This window comes from Pseudonaja textilis, chromosome Z (assembly GCF_049901715.1).
Source record: "Pseudonaja textilis isolate UNSWEBS1 chromosome Z, rPseTex1.2, whole genome shotgun sequence".
NCBI lineage: Eukaryota > Metazoa > Chordata > Lepidosauria > Squamata > Elapidae > Pseudonaja > Pseudonaja textilis.
The window spans coordinates 100,618,188-100,642,574 of NC_142008.1; the positions used below are offsets into that span (position 1 = coordinate 100,618,188).

At 41.6% G+C, this 24,387-nt stretch overlaps 1 protein-coding gene across 18 annotated transcripts in view; it reads right to left on the reverse strand.

Moving 5' to 3' along the window:
• Positions 1 to 16,825, reverse strand: part of MPP2 (MAGUK p55 scaffold protein 2) — a 98,160-nt gene extending 81,335 nt beyond the window's left edge. For 8 of the 18 annotated variants that reach the window (XR_015740285.1, XR_015740284.1, XM_087917438.1 and 5 more), the window contains exon 1: positions 3,826 to 4,031. The gene's annotated coding sequence lies outside the window, so the exon portion shown is untranslated. Of the gene's footprint in view, positions 1 to 3,825; positions 4,033 to 16,804 lie in introns of those variants that run through there. The other 10 variants (XM_087917442.1, XM_087917437.1, XM_087917439.1 and 7 more) reach the window with 5 other exon arrangements.
• Between the last annotated feature and the right edge of the window lie 7,562 nt (positions 16,826 to 24,387).

A 24,387-nucleotide genomic window follows, 5' to 3' on the forward strand; every position in this document is an offset into this window, starting at 1 on the left:
CTCTTCTACAGACAAAGCTTCAGGTTTTCCTCATCAGCTATGCCTTTTAAATTGCATGATTAACTTTATTGTTTTTAACCTTTTTAACTTTGCTTGTTTTTTTTTATTTCTCTTGAAGCTGTTTTGAGTGTCCTCAGGAAAAATTGAAAATAATTATTTGAGAAAGAGTGATAGAAGAAAATTATATAGAATTGCAGAAATCCTCACTGAATGCAAAGCAAGCTAGATCCCAAAAGATATTTTTAATTTTAACAATTTAGAAGGGAAAATCATGGCTATCTCATTCTTAAGGCCAAGACCCAAAAATCTTAAACTGAGAATTGTTCAAGAGAGGGGTTGTACTTATGCATTTCCTGTACAGGTTGTATGCAAATAGTATAAGTAACAATAGATTTTTTGCACTATTTGACAGCAGGTAGAAGGATCATTAAGAGAGATCATTTAGAGCAGCTGTTCACAGTATGAACACCTTGGGCAGTCATGGTTGGTTGACTGAGGGTAATAAATATGTTTAAGGGACAGAAAGATTGCTGTAGGAATTTGAGCTTGCACTCATGTTGCTTTTAGGAAAGCATCAATCTTCCACAAAACAATCCTCTATATCTTTCATGCATACACAGGCCATCACAATCTATTCATCCACTAATCTCCTAGACCAAGGAAATTAACACCATTATGACACATCCATTCAAAATTATCAACCAGCACACTTGTGCATTATGCAGAAATGAGTTCACATGACAAGGGGGGGCAAGGAGACCACTAATCTTTTGGTGTACCAGCCTATCATCACATTTCATATTATGTAATATGCTGTGCATTCCGCCTCCATGGAGTGCAATGTTAGTAGCTTTCTATTTTTATAGACACACACACACACAGTAAGAGTCTTCTTACTGTGATGGATTAAAAAAAAGAGGAAGTGCACATCATTCAGGGCCATTTTGAAAATAAAATCTCAAGTATGTTTCAAAATTTGGCTACAACTGGGATGCTGAAAAGGAATGTTAAATATAGCTATGCTCTTATCTACTGGAATTTTAAGCACCAAATTGCTTTTTTCCTCTTGCCTCCTTTCCCCACCACATACGAAGAACTTCTGAAAAGCTATTTCAGCAACTAAAAATCTGAGACTAGGGGATAGGGTAATGTAAAAGTGTACATTTTACAATATAAACCACTTTTTACTATCTCTCATGGTTGCAAAAATGTATATCCATGGACTGCATCCACACAGATAAACCACTTTTTACTATCTCTCATGGTTGCAAAAATGTGTATCCATGGACTGTGCATCCACACAGATAAATCATTATGAATTAAGCCTTAATAATGAGTAATTATACTGGCTTTGGGGGGGCGGGTCTGGCTGCAAGCCAAAGACACTTTACACATGCTTGTGAGTCAGTTTTTTCTTTATTATGCCAAATAAATTTAAAATGAATCTGCAATGTTAATGTGATCTGCTTTTTTCCCCCTAACAATACAATCTGTGCAACTTTCATCTTTTTGCCATAAGTACAATTTGGAATAAATATTTAGTGACACAACGTTCAGAATTGTCCATGGCAGAGCACATCTGGCTGGATATCATTCAAATAACTAATACATTATATGTAGATGTTGGTTCTGTATAAATTTATTATGCCACAAACTAAAATTGATTCAAATGGACTATGTCAATGACATACAGTAATAGAGATTATGCCCTAACAATACATGTAAATTATCAGTTTGGTGGATAAGGCATCCAGCTAGAAACCAGGAGATTGGGAGTTCTAGTCTCATTTTAGGCATGAAAGCTGGCTGGGTGATTTGAGCAAATTGGTGGAAAATAGGAGAAAAGAGTATTAGGAACGTTAGCTGCTTTGAGTTATATAATAAAAATAAAATATAAAAAATATAGAATTTTAAAACTCTAAAAAAATGTGCAAAATAAATCACAGCTTAGCACAGCGTGTCTTGTGTATGACTGATCATTAGCCAATAACAATTACTTTAATACAGTTTCAAAGTAGTGCTAGAGAACTTTGCATATTCCAGATGTGATAGATTCCTAAAATCAGCATGGTCATTGATCAAGAATCAGGGGAAGGCAATACAAAACACTTGGAGACTAGAGGCTTGGTTACTCCTGAATTTTTGTGTTGGGTGAAGAAGCTCATGGTTCAAATACTTACTCAGCCAAGGATCTAATTAGGTTACTTCAGTTCTACTTTCTCAATTCAATCTACTTCAAAAGATAAGGAGAGGAGAGAAAGTCAGCCACATAAGTGACAAAGAAAAAGAGCATATCTCCTAATTTTTAGGCACTGTTTTCTCTTTCTTTCTTTCTTTCTTCCTTTCTTTTTTTCTTTTTAAAAAACAGCATTTTACACTCCTAGCTACATACATTGAGAGAAAAGAGGAAACATAGAATGTAATTTATTTTTCTCATTAAGTCTAAACAGGTTTCCAGCATCTCTAAAATCTCAAGAGTTGTGTGTGTATGTGTGTGTACACATGTGTTATATTAGATATCCTAGCTATCCAAACAGGTAATCCACCTCAAATTCAGAAATGCAGATCATCACCTACTTTGTGTTAATTTGCTGCAAAACACTAAAATACTGCACTGTTGCCATATTCTGGAATAAGGCAGAGATTTAGGGAGTTGAATAATGTGAGACCTGCCATCCATTTTGTCTACCATCACACTATGATGAAATAAGGCAAAGCAATTTAAAGAAAAAGGTGTGGTGAAGATTGGGTGGTTTAAAAGCATATTACGGTTTCCCTGCACAAAAATAAATACTTTTGTCCAGGAAAAAGAAAATGTTCATTTATTCATGCCCCAGTAAGAGAACATTTTTCAACTGGATTTGAAAGGGATCATCATCATCTTGTCAGAAACAAGCTGCAAAGCATGATACCTATTCCTCTGAAAGCAATTCCCACTGAGACTTAATTCAAAGTAGACTCACATCCCAGATCGCACTACAACTAAACCCATGTAGTGAGACAATGATTGCCATTTTGCACAATACACTAAGCCATACCCTTGGCTACCCATATTTTGGCTTAATAATGCTGATCGCCTAATCCAATTTGTTTATGATTCAGTGTGTTATGAAAGCCCAGAAATCTGGCTTATCCTCATCGTGGTTTAATTAACCATAGTTAAATACGTCACATGAACACCCAGCTATTCTCTATGATGTGGATAACACACATCTCCACCCCTCTTTTTCCAACCAGAAATCGGAGGAATTATTATATTCATCATTTCAGGTCCCTTCCACCTTGTACTACACTTAAATCCGCGAACAATTTAAATGAAACCACAGAATCTTCCAAGACCTCACACGAGCAACGCTACTCAAGGCTGAAAGAAAATCGGAGAGGAAAGAGATAATCTAATACTCTGGCAAATCCGCCCATTGATAATAAAAAAAGGATCCGCGTGGTTTTGGAGTAAACTGATCTGAAAGAAGAAGGAATGGAAGGAAAATAGGTTGCGGTGGAGGGAGTAAATCTCCATCGAGAGCTAAATCTCAAGATAAGAGATTCTCTTTAGGGTTAGAGGCGAGATGACACAATATAAAGGAAGAACCGGGGCGACAGCGAGGGGACATTCCAGCCGAGAGGAGCGAAATGAGTCGGAGTGGGAAGGACAGAAAAGGAGGCGACGAGGTCCACGCAGCAGACACTGAAATCGTGGGAAGGCTTACGGTGGCTTACAGCTCCGTTCCACTCCCTTTATTAAAGACAAGAGCCGGGAGAGGAGAGAAGGAAAGAGAGAGGGGGGAATGGGTGCGCCGAAAGAAAGTGGCAGCCCTCACTCACCTGTTTACGGCGGCGCTTAGAGCCGGAGGCTGGGTGGGAATACCAAGTCCCCCTTTCTCTTGATCTTGGAGATTCGCGGCTTCGTAGCTAAGCTTTCCCTTGGCTTGACTGGGAACCGGCTCGGATCACTTCCTGACGTCGCCTCTAGGGGCTTTAAAGGGGCAACGCTTCACAGAAAGATACGCTGGGCCCCACCAAGCCCCTGCTAGCGGGGAAAGCTTTCTTCTAAAGCTTTTTCTTATTATTTCACAAGCAAAGTGCAAGCGATCGGGTTTTGACTGGGTATGGCTCACCCATTAGATTTGGCCGAAAGGAGGGGCTACGTCTCTTTGAACAGCTTCCTCTCTTGTGGCACAGATGCGTGCTTTCCTAGGACGAGTTTACAGGCATGTTGACACCCGAATGGGCAACTATTTTTCAACATCGCTTGTCATAAGACCACCCAAAATTGCGTTGATACCATAAACCATGATTGTGTAACAAACTTAACTATGGATAACAAAAAGAGCCACAAAGAAGGTTTCACTTGCAATTATACTAACATTTTTTTTATTTAGTGGGAGCCCGGCCAGTTGCAGATATTGGTCTACATATTAATAAATGGAGGCGTGGCATAAGGTGTGAAAACAGTCAAATAGGCTGAGTTTGTTTAATATGTTATGTCTAATGCTTGTTTTCAGCAAGTTTTTATGATTAAGGAACAGCTGGCTGAGCTTACAAATCCTACTGCTAAGTCCAAACCAAACAACCTTTATTATGACGAGAACATCCCTGGCACCATTTTCCCTCCATCCAAACCTCTAAACCTTGGACAGTTGAGCAGAACTCTACATGATATTTATCCTCCTGCTCCAACTGAGATAACACTTCACACCTGAACATGTGTATGTTATTGAGCTGTGAAAAGCACCAGAACTGAAAGTTTGGTGTGCAAAAATTTCAGGCAACATGCAGAGTTCATGGTTAATTCATAAAGATAAAATGGATTTAATAATTTTAGCAGGTTGTATAATGAGTTACTGGCCAGGGAAGAAAGGGTTAATAAATTGTGCTGGAAATGGAACCTGAAAAGAAGATGCATGCAAGGGTAAATCAAGGTGCAAAATGTTTCATGGCTATATATAGAGGTACTTCTCTACTTACAACCACAATTGAGCCCAACATTTATGCTGTTAAGTGAGACATTTGTTAAGTGAATTTTCCCCATGATCCTTCTTGCCACTTATTGTTAAGTGAATCACTGCAGTTGTTAAGTTACTAATGTGGTGGTTAAATGAATCTGGCTTCCCCACTGATTTTGCTAGTCAGAAGGCCATAAAGGTGACCATGTGATCCTAGGACTCAGCAATGGTTGTAAATAAGAATCTGTGGCCAACCACCTGAATTTTGATCTCATGATCAAAGGGGAATGCAGCAGAGGCCATGAGTGTGAAAAATGGTCATGCCACTTTTTCAGTGACATAACTTTGGTCAAAAAAATGCACTGCTGTAAGTTGAGGATTCCCTGTAAAGATGCGGAGAATTTAATCAAGCATTTTCCTAATAAGACTGTTGTCATTGAAAATAACAATTTGATCTGATTGAAAGCTGCCAATATTAATGACATGTTGAGATGGTCCATCAGTCCAGCTTGCAGAAGAACACCCAAGGGGAGAAAACATAGTCTCATCTGTTATGTCCCTGGAACTTAAAGAAGTTCCCACCCAGGTCCGTTCGTGATACGGGGGCGGTTGCCCTCTCTCCCATTGGTTGGTTCTCCCCAGCAGCCAGCTATAAAAGCAGGCTGCGGGGTCCAACCAGTCACTGATCGCTGCGAGCCAGTTCCAGGCTTGGCAAGCACGTTCAGTCCTTTATTATTCTAATAAAGTATTTGTTGCATCCATGCCCTGGTTCAGCCTCTCATTTCCTGAACTTAACACTGGCAACGAGGATGGGATGGCGACCAGAGGCACAATGCAACCGCTGAATCACTAGCCGCTGATCCACAGCCAGAGAGAACGATCAGCAGGCAAACGAGAGCGAACGCTGATCCGCAGCCAGAGAGAGCGGTCAGCAAGCAGAGAGAGTGAGAAGCGTCTGTAGCCGCTTGTTAGCCAAGCTACAGGGAAAGTGAAGCGCTGCGAGCCGCAGCCGCTCGTTTCTTTAGGCGCGAAATTCAAACGGCTGTCATTTGAATTTCCGCCTAGAAGTACAGCGGTGCTGTATTACAAAGTCACTGACGCCACGCAGGCGCGATTTCAAAACGCTGCCAACGACCGTTGCAGCCTAACCTCGTGTTAACCCAGAGAGAGACAGAGAGTTGTGAAAAGCCTCTCCAGAGCTGAAGTCACTAGCCTGCCACAGGCACAAAAACCTTCCTGCTGCTGCCCCAGAGAGATTTTCTCAACAGATTATTCCAACCTGATTTTTTTTTCATCATGAACTCCAACCCGGTTTTCCCAGCGTTCAAGCCGGATGAGGAGAAGTGGGAGTCATACAAGAATCGCTTTAACCATTACATCGACGCAATTGGGTTGGCTGATGCAGGGGAGCACCGGAAAAAATCATATTTCCTGATCTACTGTGGAGCCATCGTCTTTGATACTGCCACAGCACTCGTGGCTCCACGTGAGTTAAAAACGTTCCTGGACAGAACTGTTAGAAATCCTTACTAACCACTATTCTCCTAGACCCTCACAGATTGCCAGGCGGTTCACTTTCCGAATGAGGAAGCAATCAGACAAAGAGACCATCAACCAGTACATGGCTGCCCTCAGAACTGCAGCTCTCCATTGTGGGTTTGGGACCTACCTGGAGGACATGCTCCTCGACCAGCTAGTCTGTGGAGTCAAGGACCTTCACCTCCAAAGGCGCCTACTCACTAAGAAGGACCTCAACCTCGCGCAAGCCGTCGAGGAAGCCCTGGCAGCAGAGCTGGCAGCACACTCAGCCACCGAAATCCAAGGTCCTGCTTCCAAGCAAAGTGCAGTTTCAGTCCACTCTGAAGAGGTGGTCATCGAAGAGGACCCCAGCGATGCAGCCGACATCCACCGCCTAGCCCACGCCAGACCCCCGCAGGTAGGAGCCAAGCAAGAAAGCGTCAGTCCACCCAAGCACATCACCCTGTGCCTATCCTGTGGTGGATCTCACCTGAGGACCACCTGCAAATTCAAGGGAGCTACTTGCAACATTTGCCATAAAAAGGGGCACATCGCTAGAGTCTGCCAGGCCGCTCACAACTCGGCACAAAGGCACCCCTCCTTTTCACATTCGGGACCCCAAAGGCAAGTATTGAACTGTCGCACTCGCCACCATGCTAAGCACGCTTGCCATGCCATTAGTAAAATTTCTCTCTCCGTTTTGTTAGAAGGTAGACCATGTCGCATGGAGGTTGACACGGGGTCAGCGCTCTCAATTATCTCTTGGAGCACCATCAAGAGACTACAGCCCAATCTATCCAGAACCCGGCTCCAGAAGTGCCAGTTTAGCCTGAAGGACTACCAGGGGAAGGACATTCCTGTAATCGGCAGAGGCAAGTTTCTTGTCAATTTTAAAACTTTCAAAGGCCACCTACCTCTAGTGGTAGTTAACGGCAACCTACCCACACTCTTGGGGCTTGATTGGTTCCCCCATCTCGGCCTAGGGTTAACAGGAGTCCATGCTGTCTCAACCTCAGACACTGACTCCTTATTCGCTGACTACTCAGACGTATTCAGCAATGAACTGGGGTACTATAACGGTACCCCTATCTCATTCTCAGTCGACCCCCAAGCAGTCCCAATCAGGCTAAAACCTCGTAGAGTCCCATTCGCTATTCGGCCTAAATTAGATGCGGAACTGGATAAATTATTAAAACAAGGGGTCATTGAGCCAACAGATTTCGCCAAATGGGAGACGCCCATTGTCACACCCCTCAAAAAAGATGGTAGCCTGAGAATTTGCTCGGACTATAAAACCATAATTAATAAATTTTTACAAGTTAGCGCTTACCCAGTGCCCGTCATTCAGCACTTATTACACACTTTTGAACCTGGCAGCATTTTTGCCAAATTGGACATGTCTCAAGCGTATCAACAGTTCCCTGTTGACAACCAAACAGACCATCGTCACCCACAGGGTGCTTTCCAGTGCAAGCGTCTCCAATTTGGCGTAAGTGTTGCCCGGCATTTTCAATCCCTCATGGAGCGGATTTTGCAGGGCCTCCCTGGTGTAGTACCCTACTTCGACGACATCTTAGTCTCGGCTAGGACAGACCCCAACTCTTCCAGAGAGTTCGAGCAGTGTTAGAGAGGTTCAGACAGCATGGCCTCAAATTAAAAAAAGAAAAATGTGCCATTGCCACTAGACAGGTGGACTTTCTGGGTTATAAAATTGACGCCTCAGGCATTCACCCCTGGAGTCCAAGGTTAAGGCAATTCACGAGGCACCCACTCCAACCTCCAAAGCGGAACTACAGGCCTTCTTGGGGCTCTTGAATTTTTACGCATCGTTCCTGCCCCATAAAGCATCTGTGGCGGAACCCTGCACAGACTTTTGGATAAAAATCGGCTTGGCATTGGGGGTCACAAGGAAGACTCCGCCGTGCAGTCAAATCACTACTCACGCCGGAGGCGGTCCTTATTCAGTTTGACCCCAACCTTCCATTAGTGCTAGCAGCGGACGCATCCCCTTTTGGAATTGGGGCAGTATTAAGCCACAGGCTCCCCAATGGCTCCGAGGCCCCCATCGCTTTTTTTTTCCAGGACGCTCTCTGCAACAGAGCGCAACTATAGTCAAATCGATAAGGAAGCTTTAGCAGCTGTCGCAGCTGTGAAGAAATTCCATGAATTTCTTTTTGGCCACTTTTTGAGCTGGTCACGGATCATAAGCCTCTCCTGGGCCTACTAGCAGGTGACAAACAGACCCCTCAAGTCCTGTCTCCTAGAATGACGAGGTGGACTCTTTTCCTAGCAGCATACTCGTATAGACTCATACACCGTCCAGGTAAAACATTGTCTCACGCAGACGCCCTCAGCCACTGCCCCCTACCTGCTCCAGCTGAGGACCCGGCCCGGTCCACGCTATCTTTGAGGTCACCCAAATGGACCTCCCCATCACTGCCCTTGACATTGCAGCCAAATCCAAGGCAGACAAAACGATCGCCCAGGTACTGGACTGGGTGAGGAGGGGGTGGCCGGGCAGTGATGTTGAAACCAAATTCACGCCTTTTAAGACCCGCCTACAGGAGTTATCCAGTTTGCAGGGCTGTTTGCTGTGGGGCACACGAGTGGTCATCCCGACCTCGCTGCGTACTCAGAGTTTTGGAGGCGTTGCACGAGGGCCACCCTGGCATCGTCAGAATGAAGGCATTAGCACGCAGCTACGTATGGTGGCCCGGCCTCGACGATGACATCAGCAGATGGGTAAGCTCCTGCCATCCCTGCCAGGAATCCCGTCCATCCTCCAATTGCCACCCCCATCAAGTGGGAAAGCGCCAGCGCACCCTGGTCCAGGATTCACATCGACCTAGCAGGCCCGACACACGGCAAAATGTTCCTGGTGGTCGTGGACTCTTACTCTAAATGGATTGACGTGGCACAACTGTCCACAACCACCACGCAAGCGGTCACCAAGGTATTAACTCGCCTATTCGTAATGCACGGGCTACCTGACTCAATTGTTTCCGACAATGGCCCCCAGTTCGCATCGGCTGAGTTCAGTCGCTTCGCTGACAATCTGGGCATCCGCCACATCTTCACGGCTCCCTTTCATCCTGCCAGTAACGGGTCGGCAGAAAGAGCCATTAGGACCACTAAAGAGGCTCTGGCTAGGTTCAGCAAGGATGACTGGCACCACAAACTCTCCCGTTTCTTGCTGAGCCAGCACCCAACCCCGTGCACAGTCACTAATAAGTCCCGGCTGAACTCCTGATGGGTAGACGCGCCTGCGGACTGTATTGGACAGGCTGCACCCACATTACTGCCCTGACGCTCCCTCGCTTCCACATCGGGGTTAGGCATTTTGTCTTACAGGAACCCGTGTTCGTGAGGAACTTCGCTGGAGACCCTCTGTGGATCCCGGGCGAGGTCGTGGCCATCACCGGACCCAGGTCGTATAGAGTCAGACTGGAGGATGGCCGGATCTGGAGAAGGCACCTGGATCAGCTGCGAAAGCGCCAAGACACGCACGTTAGCAGTGACTCATGGTTGCAGACCGGTGCAGGGCTACAGCATCAACCCCACATCAGCACCAATTCCAGGGACCAGCTCACGCCTGCAGCCGAGTCGGGGACCCCGAATACGACCCGTGACCACCTGATGGCTGACCAGTCCGAACCAGCCAACGGAAACACTTCCTCAACGATCAGCCCTACAAGCCCCGATCCGGCACTGACCGAGGAACGCGCTCGTGACACCACACCGGTCCAACCTTCAGTTGCAGACTCCGATCTACCAGACAATTCCCCAGAGTTGCGCCATTCTGGGCGCCAGCACAAGCCTCCCGCGTACCTTAAAGACTATGCGTGTTCGCATCTGGGGGGGAAGGGGTGTTATGTCCCTGGAACTTAAAGAAGTTCCCACCCAGGTCCGTTCGTGATACGGGGGCGGTTGCCCTCTCTCCCATTGGTTGGTTCTCCCCAGCAGCCAGCTATAAAAGCAGGCTGCGGGGTCCAACCAGTCGCTGATCGCTGCGAGCCAGTTCCAGGCTTGGCAAGCACGTTCAGTCCTTTATTATTCTAATAAAGTATTTGTTGCATCCATGCCCTGGTTCAGCCTCTCATTTCCCGAACTTAACAGCATCTTTTCCAGGTTTAGTTTTGAGGGCGCTCTCTAGAGCAGGGGTCTCCAACCTTGGTAATTTTAAGCTTCGGACTTCAACTCCCAGAATTCCTCCTGCTCCAACTGAGCTTTGCTGGCTGGGGAGTTCTGGGAGTTGAAGTCCGGCAGGCTTAAAGTTTCCAAGGTTGGAGACCCCTGCTCTAGAGACTTCCTACCCTCTTTCTTGGCCAGAGATAAAAATGGTATTTTGGTATGTAAGATCTGAATGATTGAGTGAATATGATATGCTTATGCTACTTAAAAGTCTTTAAAATATTCCGATGGTATCCTGGAATCACTGACTTTGCTGCCGCATAAAAAGAAGGGCCGCCATTTGAAAACAGTGGGGGAAGCAACTTTGTGCCCTCCAACCTTATATTCCTCAGCTCCAGTCAATCCAGGGAATGATGGGACACTTGGGGAATTGTATTCCAAAATATTTGGAGTGTACTGGTTGCCTGAATCAGAGGGTCAGCTTGTACCAATTGCAGTATGTCAGCCAAATGTCTTAAACTTCAGTTTCATCATTCATACCCAGCTTGCTCTTTGAGACAGATATTACTGGATTTCTGGAAAGCACTGAATTAGGTAAAGTTGATATAGGTACATTAGTGTCTGATGTGCACTCAATCATGCTTGCTTGCTTGAAGAGCAGCTTCAAACAAAACAGTAACTCGATGAGCTAAAATTAGAGCAAACCAATTACAAACTTTATACAATTGCATAATTTCACATAATGGTTTCTAATATCCTTCAGGAGTTGGATTTGAGTAAGTTTATCTTAAATTTACCTTACAGGGTTTAAGGTTACTGACTTCTTGCTAGGCTGTAACGTTTTGCAAATGATTTGCTTATTCACAGCTTCAAGAAGGTAGGGATGCAAATTCTTTTCAGCCAGTGGCATCTAGAGTATTCCACAATGAAATCAAAAATGTTGATATGTCTAAAGATGTCAACATGCAACTGATGTACTAAGGTAATGACTTCATGTTGTTTGATACAAGTAAAAAGTCACAGCATATGTCATGTCATGCATGTTACAACATTTGTTCAATTGGCAGACACCAATGTTTCCAGCAACTGACTTTATTTCAAGATGGATCCTCAAACACCGAGCCTATTCTCAGCCATAAAGGAAATTTTTGTGGATTTAGATTCAAGTGGCAATTATTTTCAAATACTAAATTGTTAGTACCAGGGCAGTTTTATTTCAGTAAAATATAATCCCAACAGACTGTTATTATTACAACAGTCCTGTTCTGGGAGTTATGCTGGGAGTGATGGATTCAAAGTCACCCAATAAACTTGTGGATAAAAAATTTGAATCCATAGCTTCGACCTTTTAAGTTAAGTCCTTCATTACAATTCTGCTCTGAACACAAGACAAAGAATACACTGGCCACCTACTTCTATGTAAACCAAGTATAGCCATCGTGTTAAATAAAAAGATTGCTAGCTCTTCAAACTTTCATTTTTACATAAACGGTTTAAATTTTTTTGGCACCTGTAAATTTATATCAGTCATTTACTTTAACTTAAGGTGCATAAGGAAGTAGTAATGATATAGTTGCCCACTACTAAATGGCAACTTGGGAAGGGAAATTGTATGCAGAATAGTAAGAAAATAAATCGTGAAAGCAGGAGTTGTGTGCATAAAACACCTATGACTAACTGAACCATGGTTTACTAAGACAACACTATTATCTATATTCACATAAAATATTGAATAATAACAGGTCATAAAAGGTGGGTTTGGAATATATACCGTGTTTCTCATATAATAAGGCCGGATCTTCTTTTTTTTTTTGAGTCCCGAAAAAATGGCTAGGTCATCTTTTCGGGGGTGAATTAATCCCCCCCCCTTGCACCTTCGGGCAGGCGGGCGGCAACGGCTTGGATGTTGACCTCGGCATTGGTGGGGCACTTCGTATCGGGGTCAACGCAGGCAGCACCATATCTGGGTGTGCAACAAAAGTACTTCCTAACGGCAAGCCCCCCCATTCCCCCCCATTTCACATGTTTTAATATAGGCCTTAATTTGGGGGGAGGGGCTTAATTTCATTTCATGCCTTTAAAACATGCTGGGACTTCCTATTGGGGGAGGCCGTACAGGGTACTAGGCCAGGGGTGTCAAACTCATGTCATGGTCTCGTCATGTGATGTATTGCAACTTTTTCCCGCTTCGCTAAACCAGATATGGGGGTGGCCAGCGTGTGATGCATCTGGCCCATGGGCCACAAGTCTGACTAAAATGTGGCTGACTCATTTGTAATTCAGCATGCCTTATACGATTTTAGTGTTTCAGAATGATTAACAGAATTAAGGGTTGACAAGGTAACCAAGTTTGGTCTATTTGTTAAGGCACATTTTAAAGATTAAAAACCTCTGTGAAACCCTGTTTAGCCACGAAGCCCCCCCTCATTTCCATCTATTCCACAGGCAAATCCTCTCTTGACCCATATGCAAGGTTATAAAAATCTTTAAGCTGAAAATTTAAAAATCTAAAAGTTAAAAAAACTGAAAACTGAAATTTAAATTTAAGCTGAAAACCTGTAAGCTGGCAGCCAATACACGTGAATCAGTCAGGAAGCAAGATCATCTCAAAGATATGGAAACCTCCTAACTCACAATACTGAAGCCAGATCCCTAACACCTCATAAAAATTCCACACCTAGAGAAGATTCCACACTTAGAAAACCACACTACACTCCCTGTGATGACCCGGGGTGTGGCACAAAATCAACAAAGTCACAAAAATAGGTAAAGTCCTGTTAATACCTCCAACTTGGCCCCCAATGTCCAGTTATCATCAGCTGGAGAAAAAAAATCTCCCAAAAACAGTTTTTAAAGGGAAGAAATTCCATCTGAACCCAAAGTACATATAAATTATACATAAAAACCACACAAACCACGCTGCAGCAATTAACGAGACAGGACAGGATAAGGAATTGAAGACTTCAAAAGATAACAAAACATACACAGTTGGGAGGATGCCAGAACTCAGATAAGACTTGACAAATCAAAATAATTCACACTTTGCTTCCAGCAAGGAGCTGTGTGCAAACACCTTCTTTATCCTGTTTTCCCAGCTGCAGCTAATGAAGGGAATCAGGGCCTTTTTCTCCCCCGTAACCCACATTGCTCCCTTATCTGTTCCTCCCTGCATGCCCTAGGATGGAGAGGGGGTGGGCCTGGGTCTTCCTCTGAATGCCCAGCCGGACTGTGCCCTTCCCCAGTTTCTTCCACAGCCACTGGAGCCACACTACCCACGCCCTGTCAGCTGTTCCACCTCTCCCTCAGAATCAGATTCCAACAGGGCCATGACACTCCCTAACCATGCAACCCCAGAACAAAAGAACACTTTGATCGATGTATCTACACACCTCGCAATCAAAGCCCATTTTCACTATAAATATTACTGCTCTGATTTCATGGCTATTTTGAAGAACTGAATTGTACGTTTTGATTTGCTGTCAAATAAAATCTACCTCCATTTCATGCACTGTGCTCATTTATTCCATCACAGAATGGATGGATAATTTTTTTCTAATAGCACCAGGCTACAAACCCAGAATATGTGACTTTTATTTTGGCCTTAAGCACAAAATCAGCTAGTGACTTTGGGTCAGTTGCTCTCTTTCAGCCCAACTCATCCCACAGGATGGTTATTGTAGGAAAAAAAATAGGAGAAGAAAGGAATATTAGGTATGTTTAATACTTTGAGCTATTTATAAAAATAGGCAGGATTTTTTAAAAAGAATCTTTTAAAAAATCTCCCCCCTCCCCCAGTCTTGGGGAAAGGCTCAAATTGGAGGGAAAGAAGAATAAGTACCTGCCATTTCATTCAAGAGGCCTGCTTTTCATATTCTTCAAGCTATGATAGTTGCCTCAGTTCCACGTTCCATAGCACACAGGTCACAATGTCTTAGGCAATCATGGTGAAGCGTGTTTCTAATACTTACCACATTTCTCAGAGGAGCTGAGAAATTATCCTTCCTTTTTCTGTTCTTGGGTTATTGTTATTTCCACCACCACCACCAGAACAAAAGAGATACCAGAACCATGGACAGAGTCAGGAGAAATGTTTTTCAAACCACCAGTCCCCCCCCTCCCCCGCACCTTTCACCCATGCCAATCCTTTATTGCACTTATATAGTTATTACAGTCACAAACCAGCAATTTATACAACTTTTGTAAGAAGACTACAAGGCACAGATGCATAGCCATTTTCTAGATTGGGGATCTTCCCCCCCTCCTTTTTTTTTTCCTTCAGGCTACCAAACCAGTGCAGATTTTAAAAAAAATTCCAGAAAAAACGATCAAGGGTCAAATATTGAGAGCTAATGTTTTGATTGCAAAACCAAAGCTAAACACTTTAGGTCAACAGTCACTTGGTCATTCAGTTGTGGTTTCCACATGTTGAGAAAAACAAATCATCCTAACCTCAATTTAGATGTCAAGGCCTTTAAAAAAAAAAAATCCATTGATAATTCCTGTGTTCTCAAATAGGTATTCTTCGTCATCAACCCTTTTATACTCTAAGCTGGAGGGGAATGGGAGCAGGAAACTGAAAAGTCAGATGAAAAATGTAAATATTCTCCCAGGCATGGCAAGATTGTCAGGAGCCATCCTGAGAATCTGATTTTGGCTTCACTATTAAGCCAATGAGGAAACTTTGTTTTCAAGTTGACATTCTTGCATTAAAGGATCTGCTCTCTGGGAAGTTTTTCAATATGCTACTTGAAGATATATTTCTAGCCTTGGAACTGATTTGTCTCCTGAATTGCAAACATGCAAAAAATGCTATGATCTATATTGATATCATCACCATCCCCACCAACCCAATCCAATCTTACATTTTACATTCTTGCTCTGTTACATATCTCACCCAATACCAGAGATCTACACTTTCTGCTTTGTCAAAATTGCAATTTTATACTTGCCATTCAATTTCAGGTTTAACACATGACTGGAAGTAAAGGACTATAATCCCCAGATACTTTTCTTGGCACTTTCTACAGTCATTTCTGGAGGCATTCTTAGAAAATAAAAAGGAAGCAACAGTGCAGCCCAGTGTTTGGTATGAACCCCCACACCCTTGCTTATTCATCCATTCCGATACAGCAACTCCCTCGTTTGGAAGGCACACACATTTATTTCCACGCATACAAATGAATGTATACATTTGTATAAATTACTACAGCCATTTTAATTGCCAATTTTAGCTATACCCTTTCTTAATAAGGTTTAGAAATTTCTGTGCAATGTTTTCTGGTTTTTTTAATTAGTCTTTTTGTTGTAATGCAAGCCCCACCATGTAATATTGTGTGTGTGTCTGTCTGTGTGGTGGTGGCGGTGGGTTGGTTAAAAATAAAAAAAAATATTTTAATTAATTTTACTGTCCAGTAGAACATGTTGTCATCTGTATCATGTCATCCAAATTTCCAAAAAACATTTAGGATTACCACAATATTATTGAGGGCTTTGAAAGGACTTAACTTTATTTCCCAAATAGGAGAATACAGGTAGTCCTTGAGTTATAACTATAATGGACCCTGCCTGTTATAGTCCTTAGTCGTGATAATCATAAAGCAGATCGGTCATGTGACTGACCTGGTTTCATTACCTTTTTGCAATGCTGATTAAGCAAACATGGTCATTAACCGAACACTGCAGTTGTTAAGTGAATATTGTGGTCATTAAGCGAATCTATGAGCTGAGTTTGCTGAAAATTGGAAATAAAAGCTACTTTTCAGCAAACCGTTGTAAAACATGGTCACATAGCCATGGGATACTGCAAAAAGTTGTGAATGCAGCCTGGTTGCTAAGCACCTAAAATGCGATCACTTAACTGGGAGGTGGGGGGGCTGATCATTTGAACTTCAAATCCAGGTCATGATTACCTCCCAGGTAGATTTGTCACAGCCAGTCATAAATTGAGGACTACCTGTATAAAAATGAGATTGGATTTTGAACCACTATGTTAGATTTTGCTTTCTTTTGGTGATACTATCAAGCTTTGTATTGTTATGAGTTTGCAGAAAGGAATACTTTTATTGCTTTAGGCTACAGTACAGGCATTTCTACAAGAATTCATTGCATAATCCCAAAACCAGCTCTAGACATCTACAATTGCATGCCATTATCTGTGCTTACCAGATGACAAAGTAATGCATAGTTTTATAGAAGAGCTGCTTCTTTACCTGGTACAGGTGCCTATTCTCTGCCCCAGTACTTGCAGTCAAAAGTCCAACAGTCTCCCGGTTGTGGCCTTTGCCTGCTTCTTGGGGCTTTTTTTTAAAATTTCTGTGTGTTGTGAGGTTGCAGAAAGCATTGCTATAATTGCTTTAAGCTACAGAACTGGCATTTCTCCAAGAGATTATTCTATAGCCCCCAAATCAGCTCCAGACTTCCACAATTGCATGTCACCATCTGTGTTCACCAGCTGAGCTGTTTTATTTCTAGCTCAACCGTACAATACCCACAATCATGGGAGGGGGGAGATAGAAGATGCTTTGCAGAAGCTGCAGGCAGAAATACCTTTCTCCTGGTGATGAGAATTTTAGAATGAAGAGATAAATAGTATTTTGGTGGTTCTCAAGTTCTTCCGATTCCCATCCTCTTCCTCACTATAACAAGCATTCAGTTAGGGAGAGGGGTTATTGTAAAACACAGAGTAAACATGGACTCCTGGTCAACTGGGATGTGACTCCTGATTGGCTTAAGCTCTTCTCAGCATTTTAAAATGTTCAGAAAGTCCCAATTTTATAGGGATTAGAAATATCAATTGAATAAAAGGCTTGAATCAAAACCCATGACAACTTACTTCCAGAAGTTGTGAATGCTCCAACATGGGAGGTTTCTAAGAAAAGATTGGACACCATTTATCATGGTATCACAGGACTTCCTGCTTGAGCAGGAGGTTTAAAAGATTTCCAATGTTCCTTCCAACTCTGTTATTCTGTCAGTCAAAGGTCTGAGAGAAGAGGATTTGATTTCTCTAATAGAAATGTATAAAATTGACTTTGGATTTTGAAGCACTGAATCAGCCTGTTAGATTTCACTTGTATTTGAATGTACTTGGGCTTGAGAAATAGTGTTCCCACAGTGACAAGCTATACTTGAGTCTCACTCGTTATTTGCACTAGGCTTTGAGCTTAGAAGCATAAAATAAAAACCAAAACACGATAATCATGTTGTACTAGTGAGGTCTCCCTCAGTTTTATGAAGTGTTTTCTAATATGTCTTGCAACAAAGGAAAAAAAGTGCTTTAACCCCAATTGCCAATATCTTTTCATGTTGAATCAGGCACAAATATAAATAAATTTTTCATGCATAATACAAAACAGCCGTTTTTCCTGAGTTCGCTCTTTTCTGAAATTTTATGAAATGCAAAATTACTTCCATGATGCAAGTACTATCTTCAATTCTAATCTGAAACACCAGAGCAAGAATTGAAAATAGATTAGCATATAATCATATATATGGCTTACTTTCCTAGGAGTAAAGGAGGTTTAGCCATTAATAGACAGGTACAGAATTACAATATGGAAAGGCCTGCCTTCTCTAACCTAAAGCCCTCAAGACATGTCAAACTACAATTCACATGATTGCCTTGCTACCAAGGAGAAGAGATAGGAGTTATAATCCTCCCTAATTTTGGAAAGTTTGTAGTATAGATTGCTTTGAAATAAAGCACATTGATCTGATGATATTCTTGGTTGCAAAGCACTAAATCTGTGCCTAGATGCCCTCTTTCTCATTAAATTCTTCTCCTTGTTGATCCTCTTCATGAGATTAAGTTTAATCTGCTTTTTTTGTTTGTGTGCTCAGAAATGGTAGCTGGCAATATAGAGTGTACCGTAGGGTAGGTGGTTGAAAAGTTGATGACATAATTTGAAACAAATAGGTTTTTCATAAATTCCTAGGAGAGAGAGGGATTTCCCAAAATATAATTTTCATGATTGAATGTTTTAAATCCTTGTTAATCTATTCCGTTTACTTTTTTCTGCTATTGTCCAGTTCTGCATATATTAAATTCCTACTCAAATGTCAAGCCTAGTTACAAAGTCTGAGATGGTAGAGGACAGGAAGGCCTAGGGGAACATTGTCCATGGGGTCGCAATGGGTTGGACTTTATGACTAACAACAACAAATTACAATGTAGTGAAAAGAAAAGGGCATATTTTGATTTGCTGCATATTTAACTTCATAAATATTTTTCTGCAAGGAAAGTTCAACATTTACCAGAACACCACAATGTATTTTTGCACTGCTGCAAAAGGTTACAAGGATACATGGTGCCCCCAGGTGACAATGACTGATAAAATCATCTCACAAAATGTGAGGATTTGCATTGCTAGAAGGATTTGAAAGGAGGGGCATAATGGAACCTCCCATTAGCGGCTGTTCGATCTTAGCTTAAAGCCAGCCCTTCTGGTTATACTCCAACATTGCCAAGAAGAAAGGGGATGATTTGTATTAAATATGTCTACTTTGTGGTATCCCTTCCTTTTTACAGGTGCCTAAATTATAGTATTTCTACTGGCACTTGTCAATCTACTTTTCCTGGCATTTAAGGAAATGATTTTTGAATTATTAAATAATGTTTTACTCTTACACACCTGCTATATTTGTATTATCTTTATATTATCTCATCTCAAAAGCCAAGCGGAGACAGGAGACTCAGCAGAAGAGCAGGAAGTCGAAAAAAGCTGCACAGAGGGCAATGTACTTCTGTATTGATGCCAAGAAAACTGAGTGAAAGCGAAGGTCCATGGAGTTCCTATCTTTATTTTTAAACTGTTGTTGCTATTGTTGCTTCTGTTGGACACGTGTGTGCACGCACTGTTAATTGTTTTAGATTGGTTGATTTATTGTGTATATATTTTAAAATAATTGGGCAGTTTTATAATTTGGTTACATAATTGTTTTTTTTTAGCTGTTGGTCACTCAAAATCATTTGGTAGTTAGGCAGCCTATAAATTAAAGGAGAATATTTGTAGCTCAGGGTTGAAACAAGGAATCCTGGGTGCTCAGAAGGGGTTTTTTTTTTTCTTGCAAACATTTCATAAACTAAATTAAATTAAATTCTATAAAGTATTATTTTTTAAAAAAATATTTAATATTTAATATTTAAAAAAATAATATTCTATGTTTGGAAATGGAGTTAGTAACTTGTTCTACCAGCCTTATATGGATTTGTGTTGATTGGGGGTATTGTTTCTTCTTTGGATGGCATATTATTGTGTAGTATAGATATAGGTGCTGTTGCTTGCTTGACTGAGTGAGTGATAAGGATGTGTTCAGATCTATTTGCCCCTTCTTTGACTTCTGGTTTTTGAATAATTCATAAATGGAGTTCATTTTTATACATACTTTATCAGAGTGTCGAACATCTAAGAATCTTCTTGCATTTCTAGACCTTACTTGATCTAAAATATCTACATTTTCCCAGTGGAAGCTGGGCTTGAACTGGTCTATGTGTGGTGAAATTAATAGATGTTCACTGTACCTCCTTGCTGCCAATTGATGGACCAATACAGTTGGTTCAGTATTGCAGTGAAGACTGAAATAGTAATCAGCTAGTTCCATCTCCTGGGCATTTATTAGAATTGAACAGCTGGAGCATGGAACTCTCAAACAAATTACAATACCACTTTTTTTTTTGGAAAACATTCAAACTGATATTCTCCCATTTATTGTTTTCCAGGATTTTAAGCAAAAAGTGCTGTTACTGCTGAGTTTTGTTTTGTTTTTCAAATAAAAAGCAGTCAACAGCATTGACTTTTGCAATGCAACATCCCTTCGATTTCTTTAGGTAGGGACTTCTTACTAAATAAATCATATGTGGAACGAACAATAGAATCCTGCCTGTACTCTATGCTCATTAGTGTGGCCAACCCTTGTCTATAAGACCTCAAAGAACCTGTTTTTAAAATAGTATTTATTTATTATTTATTTTTAAATTCACTTTTATTATTTTTATGAATTACTCAAGGCAGCAAATTATAACTGGAATTGTGAGGCAAAGACTTCGTTTTCATTTCTTTCTGCCATATACCTATATTTTATATGCTTCTATAATCTTGTATTAAAATATTGCAAACAAAAAATTAAAAAAAACTTCACTTGGTTGTATATCCTGACTAAAAAGAAGAAATAGTCTTTGCCTTGTTAACTCATGGCAATATTAATGAGTATAGGAAGAAATGGAGGATTTCACTTGTATTTGGATGCATTTGAGCCTGAAATATACTGCTGTCACACTGGCAATTGATACTTGAGCCTCACTTAGTTCTCACTCCTTATTTGTATTTTTCTTTCAGTTTAGAATCAAAAAATAAAAGCAAATACGCAATAAATATTTTGTTCTAGTTAACTTCCCCTTGTTTCTTCAAATGTTTTTCTGGTATGAATTGCAATATAATTTATTTCTAAATTATTGCTACTTCAGATGAGTATATCTATACATCCTGCCACTGTTAATTACTTTAGATAGGTTTGGGGTATAATATTTATATTTAATGCAATTGGACAGCTTCACAATTGACATAACAAATTAAATGTTGTCTGTTGATTTATAAAATAAATAAAAAAGAAGAAATAAAAAAGTGCATGAAAAATAAGTTGAAATATATTGTAATAGAATCTCACTCCCTTTATTGAAAGGATCGGGTTCAACAGGAGGAGAAGAGAAGGATGTATAAAAGATGGTCTTCCAAGATAGCAACAATGGTGGCTTGAGGAAGAAAGGAAGCACTAAATTCAGCCATATATTGGCTCCCTACAGCTGTCCACTGAGAATCAGTTCCTGAAAGAAAGAAAAAACATGAAGGAACTTCAGGGGTGTCAAATTCGATTTCATTCAGGGCCACATCAGGATTGTGTTTCGCCAGGGCTGGTGGGGTCATGGCCAGAGGGGGTGGCCAGCTTTGTCATCACTCGTGTCAGGAGTGCCTGTGGTGGCCTGAACACTCTGCCAGTGAAAATAGGCTCCCGAGCTCTATTTTCGGCTTCCTGCAACTCTCTGCCAGGAAAAACAGAGGTTGGGAGGGCCGCCTATGGCCCACCCAAGTTCCATTTTGCTGGCAGAAGCACAGTGGGACAGTCTTTCACTGTTTCCAGGGCAGCCCTCCAGATCTAAGCAACCCGCAGACCGGATCGGGCCTGCAGCAGAGGTGGTATTCAGCAGGTTTGACCAGTTCTGGAGAGCTAGTAGTGGAAATTTTGAGTAGTTCAGAGAACTGATAAATACCACCTTTGACTGGTCCCTCTCCCATCTGCCTCCTGGGTCCCATCTGATTGGCTGGGTCTTCTTTTGTTGCCCTGCACAGGAGAATGGAGCTGGAAAGCAGGTTATTGGGGTGGGGAAGGGAATGGGACTTTGCAGTATCCTTCCCCCAGGAGTGGAGAGGGAATGGGGATTTTGCAGTATCCTTTCCTGTCATGCCCACAGAACCGGTAGAAAAAAAAATTGAATCCCACCACTGACCTGCAGGCCTTGAGTTTGACATCCCTGTACTAAATGATGCAGACAGGAAAATCTACACTCCTCCTAAAGGCCACATCTATGAAGTCTATTATATCATTGATAGATTTGAAACTGGATTTTTAATTTCATCTGGAAAATGTAACTGTAAACTATAGTAGACTACTATATCTATCTATCTGTTTACTACAATATCTATCTATCTGTAGAGTACAATATATATACTAGAATATCTATCTGTCTGTCTGTCTCCCTCTCCTTCTCCCTCCATCTATCCACCTACCCAATTAATATAGCCATCTGTCTCATATATTGACTCTGGGTAGCTTACAATGTTAAAACACATGCATACAGAGGAGCAAATACTGAAATAAATATATAAACACAACCATAGAACAAAAACCATGGGGGGACCTATAATTAAAACATAAAATTAAAACTTTTAAAACTATACTTATTAAAACATTAAAAATGTATTCTGTGAGAGTACAATCTACTTTACAAATAATATAGCCATCTGGCAAGTTCCAGCATACCACTATTAGGTACCTAGGCAAGATAACAAAGCCAAAAAGTTTTATAAAAGCCAAAAAGTAGGGAAATAATGTTCCAAAGAATGGGCCTCATGGCAGAAAATATTCTCTTTCTGGATCCCATCAGATGATATTTCTTAGTGAATGGGACCAATAAAATGCCTCTTCTGCTGGATCTGATGGGAAGCGATACATGTAACCAAGGAAAGGTGATGTCCCAAACATCCCAGTCCCATGCCATGAATTACCAGGTGCATTACCAATGCCATCAATGACACCTGAAAGTACACTGACAGTCATCATGGCTCATAGAACAAAGGTGTAGGGTGCGTTGTTCAAGGAGTGCACATAACTACACATACAGCCACAATTTGTACCAGCTACAGTTTCTGAATGCTCTTTGAGCTCAGACCCATGTACAGTGCATTACAGTAGTCAATTTGGGAGATATCTAGAGCATGTGTGACAGAGAGCAATGCTTCCTGGATTCCATTTCCAAGAAAGTGGAAGCACTGCAAAATCCAGGTAGACTCCCAGGTTGCTCACAATGTCTGTTTGGGGCAATGCCACTTCATTCAGAATAAGAGATATTAAATCCCTACAACCAGAAGACCCCAAAACCAAAAGTCACTCAATTTTGCCAAGACTGAATTGAAGCCTTTTTCTTCCATTTAAACCCTCACAACCTCCAGAAATGAAGACTGAATATCAACAATATTGCTTAATTTGTCAGGAGCACAGCTATAAACCATACCGATGACACCTCACCCCCATAATAATGGATTATCATCCAATGGCTTCATATAGATTAGACAGGAACAGAGAGAACTCACAGAGCAGGGGTTGAGGGCAGAACCTCCAAATTCTTAACAATACCATCTTTGGAAGAATGAGGAAAGTAAGCATAATACAATGCGGCCCACCCCACTCCCAATTTCTCTCTGCCAGTTCAAAAAAATACTATGGTTGATGGCATCAAAAGTAATTGAGAGGTTAAAAAGATCCAGAATGGATGCAATATCCCCAACTTGTACATACCAGATATCACCCACAAGTGTAACCAATGCTATTTCAGTCCCAGTCCAGGTCTGAAATTGGACAGAAAGGGGTCCAAATAATTCATTTCATCAAGTTTTCTAATGCTACTGAGTGACCATCTTCTCAATAACCTTTCCTAAATGGAAGCTTGGCCATGGACAAAATTATCCAGTATATTGTAATTCAGTGTAGTGATCATTTTTTGAGAAGGCGGTGAACACGGGTTCCTTAAGAGGCAGGGGGATAATTCTCTCTCTCAAGAAGGAGTTCATAAATTTTGGAAGCCAGCCACACATCACTTCCTGGAAAGACTTCATCATCAAGGAGGGACACAGATCTAATAGGTGGGTAACTGAATTCACAGTTGTGAGGACACTGTCTACTTCATTAGGCCCAACAGGATAAAACTTCCCAGATAACATGGCAAAATTGAGTGTCATGTACTTCCGTAAGACCTGAAACAAGACTTGAGTTCAGCTAAGAGGAGATTTGAGTGGTTTGGTCTAATATCTAGCATATTCTTCTGCACAGCTCTGTGCAGGTGATATTCTGCCCCACCCTCACCCAGGAATCACTGAATCACTTTAAGCAAGGTTGCCAGGCACTTATTTGCAGATGCAGTAGGGACAGAGAAGTACTGGTTCCCATTTTTAGTAGTTATACAAGAGGAATGTATTCCAGTCAATCTAGCAAATTGTTCTCGCCTATTAAGAACTGACCCAGG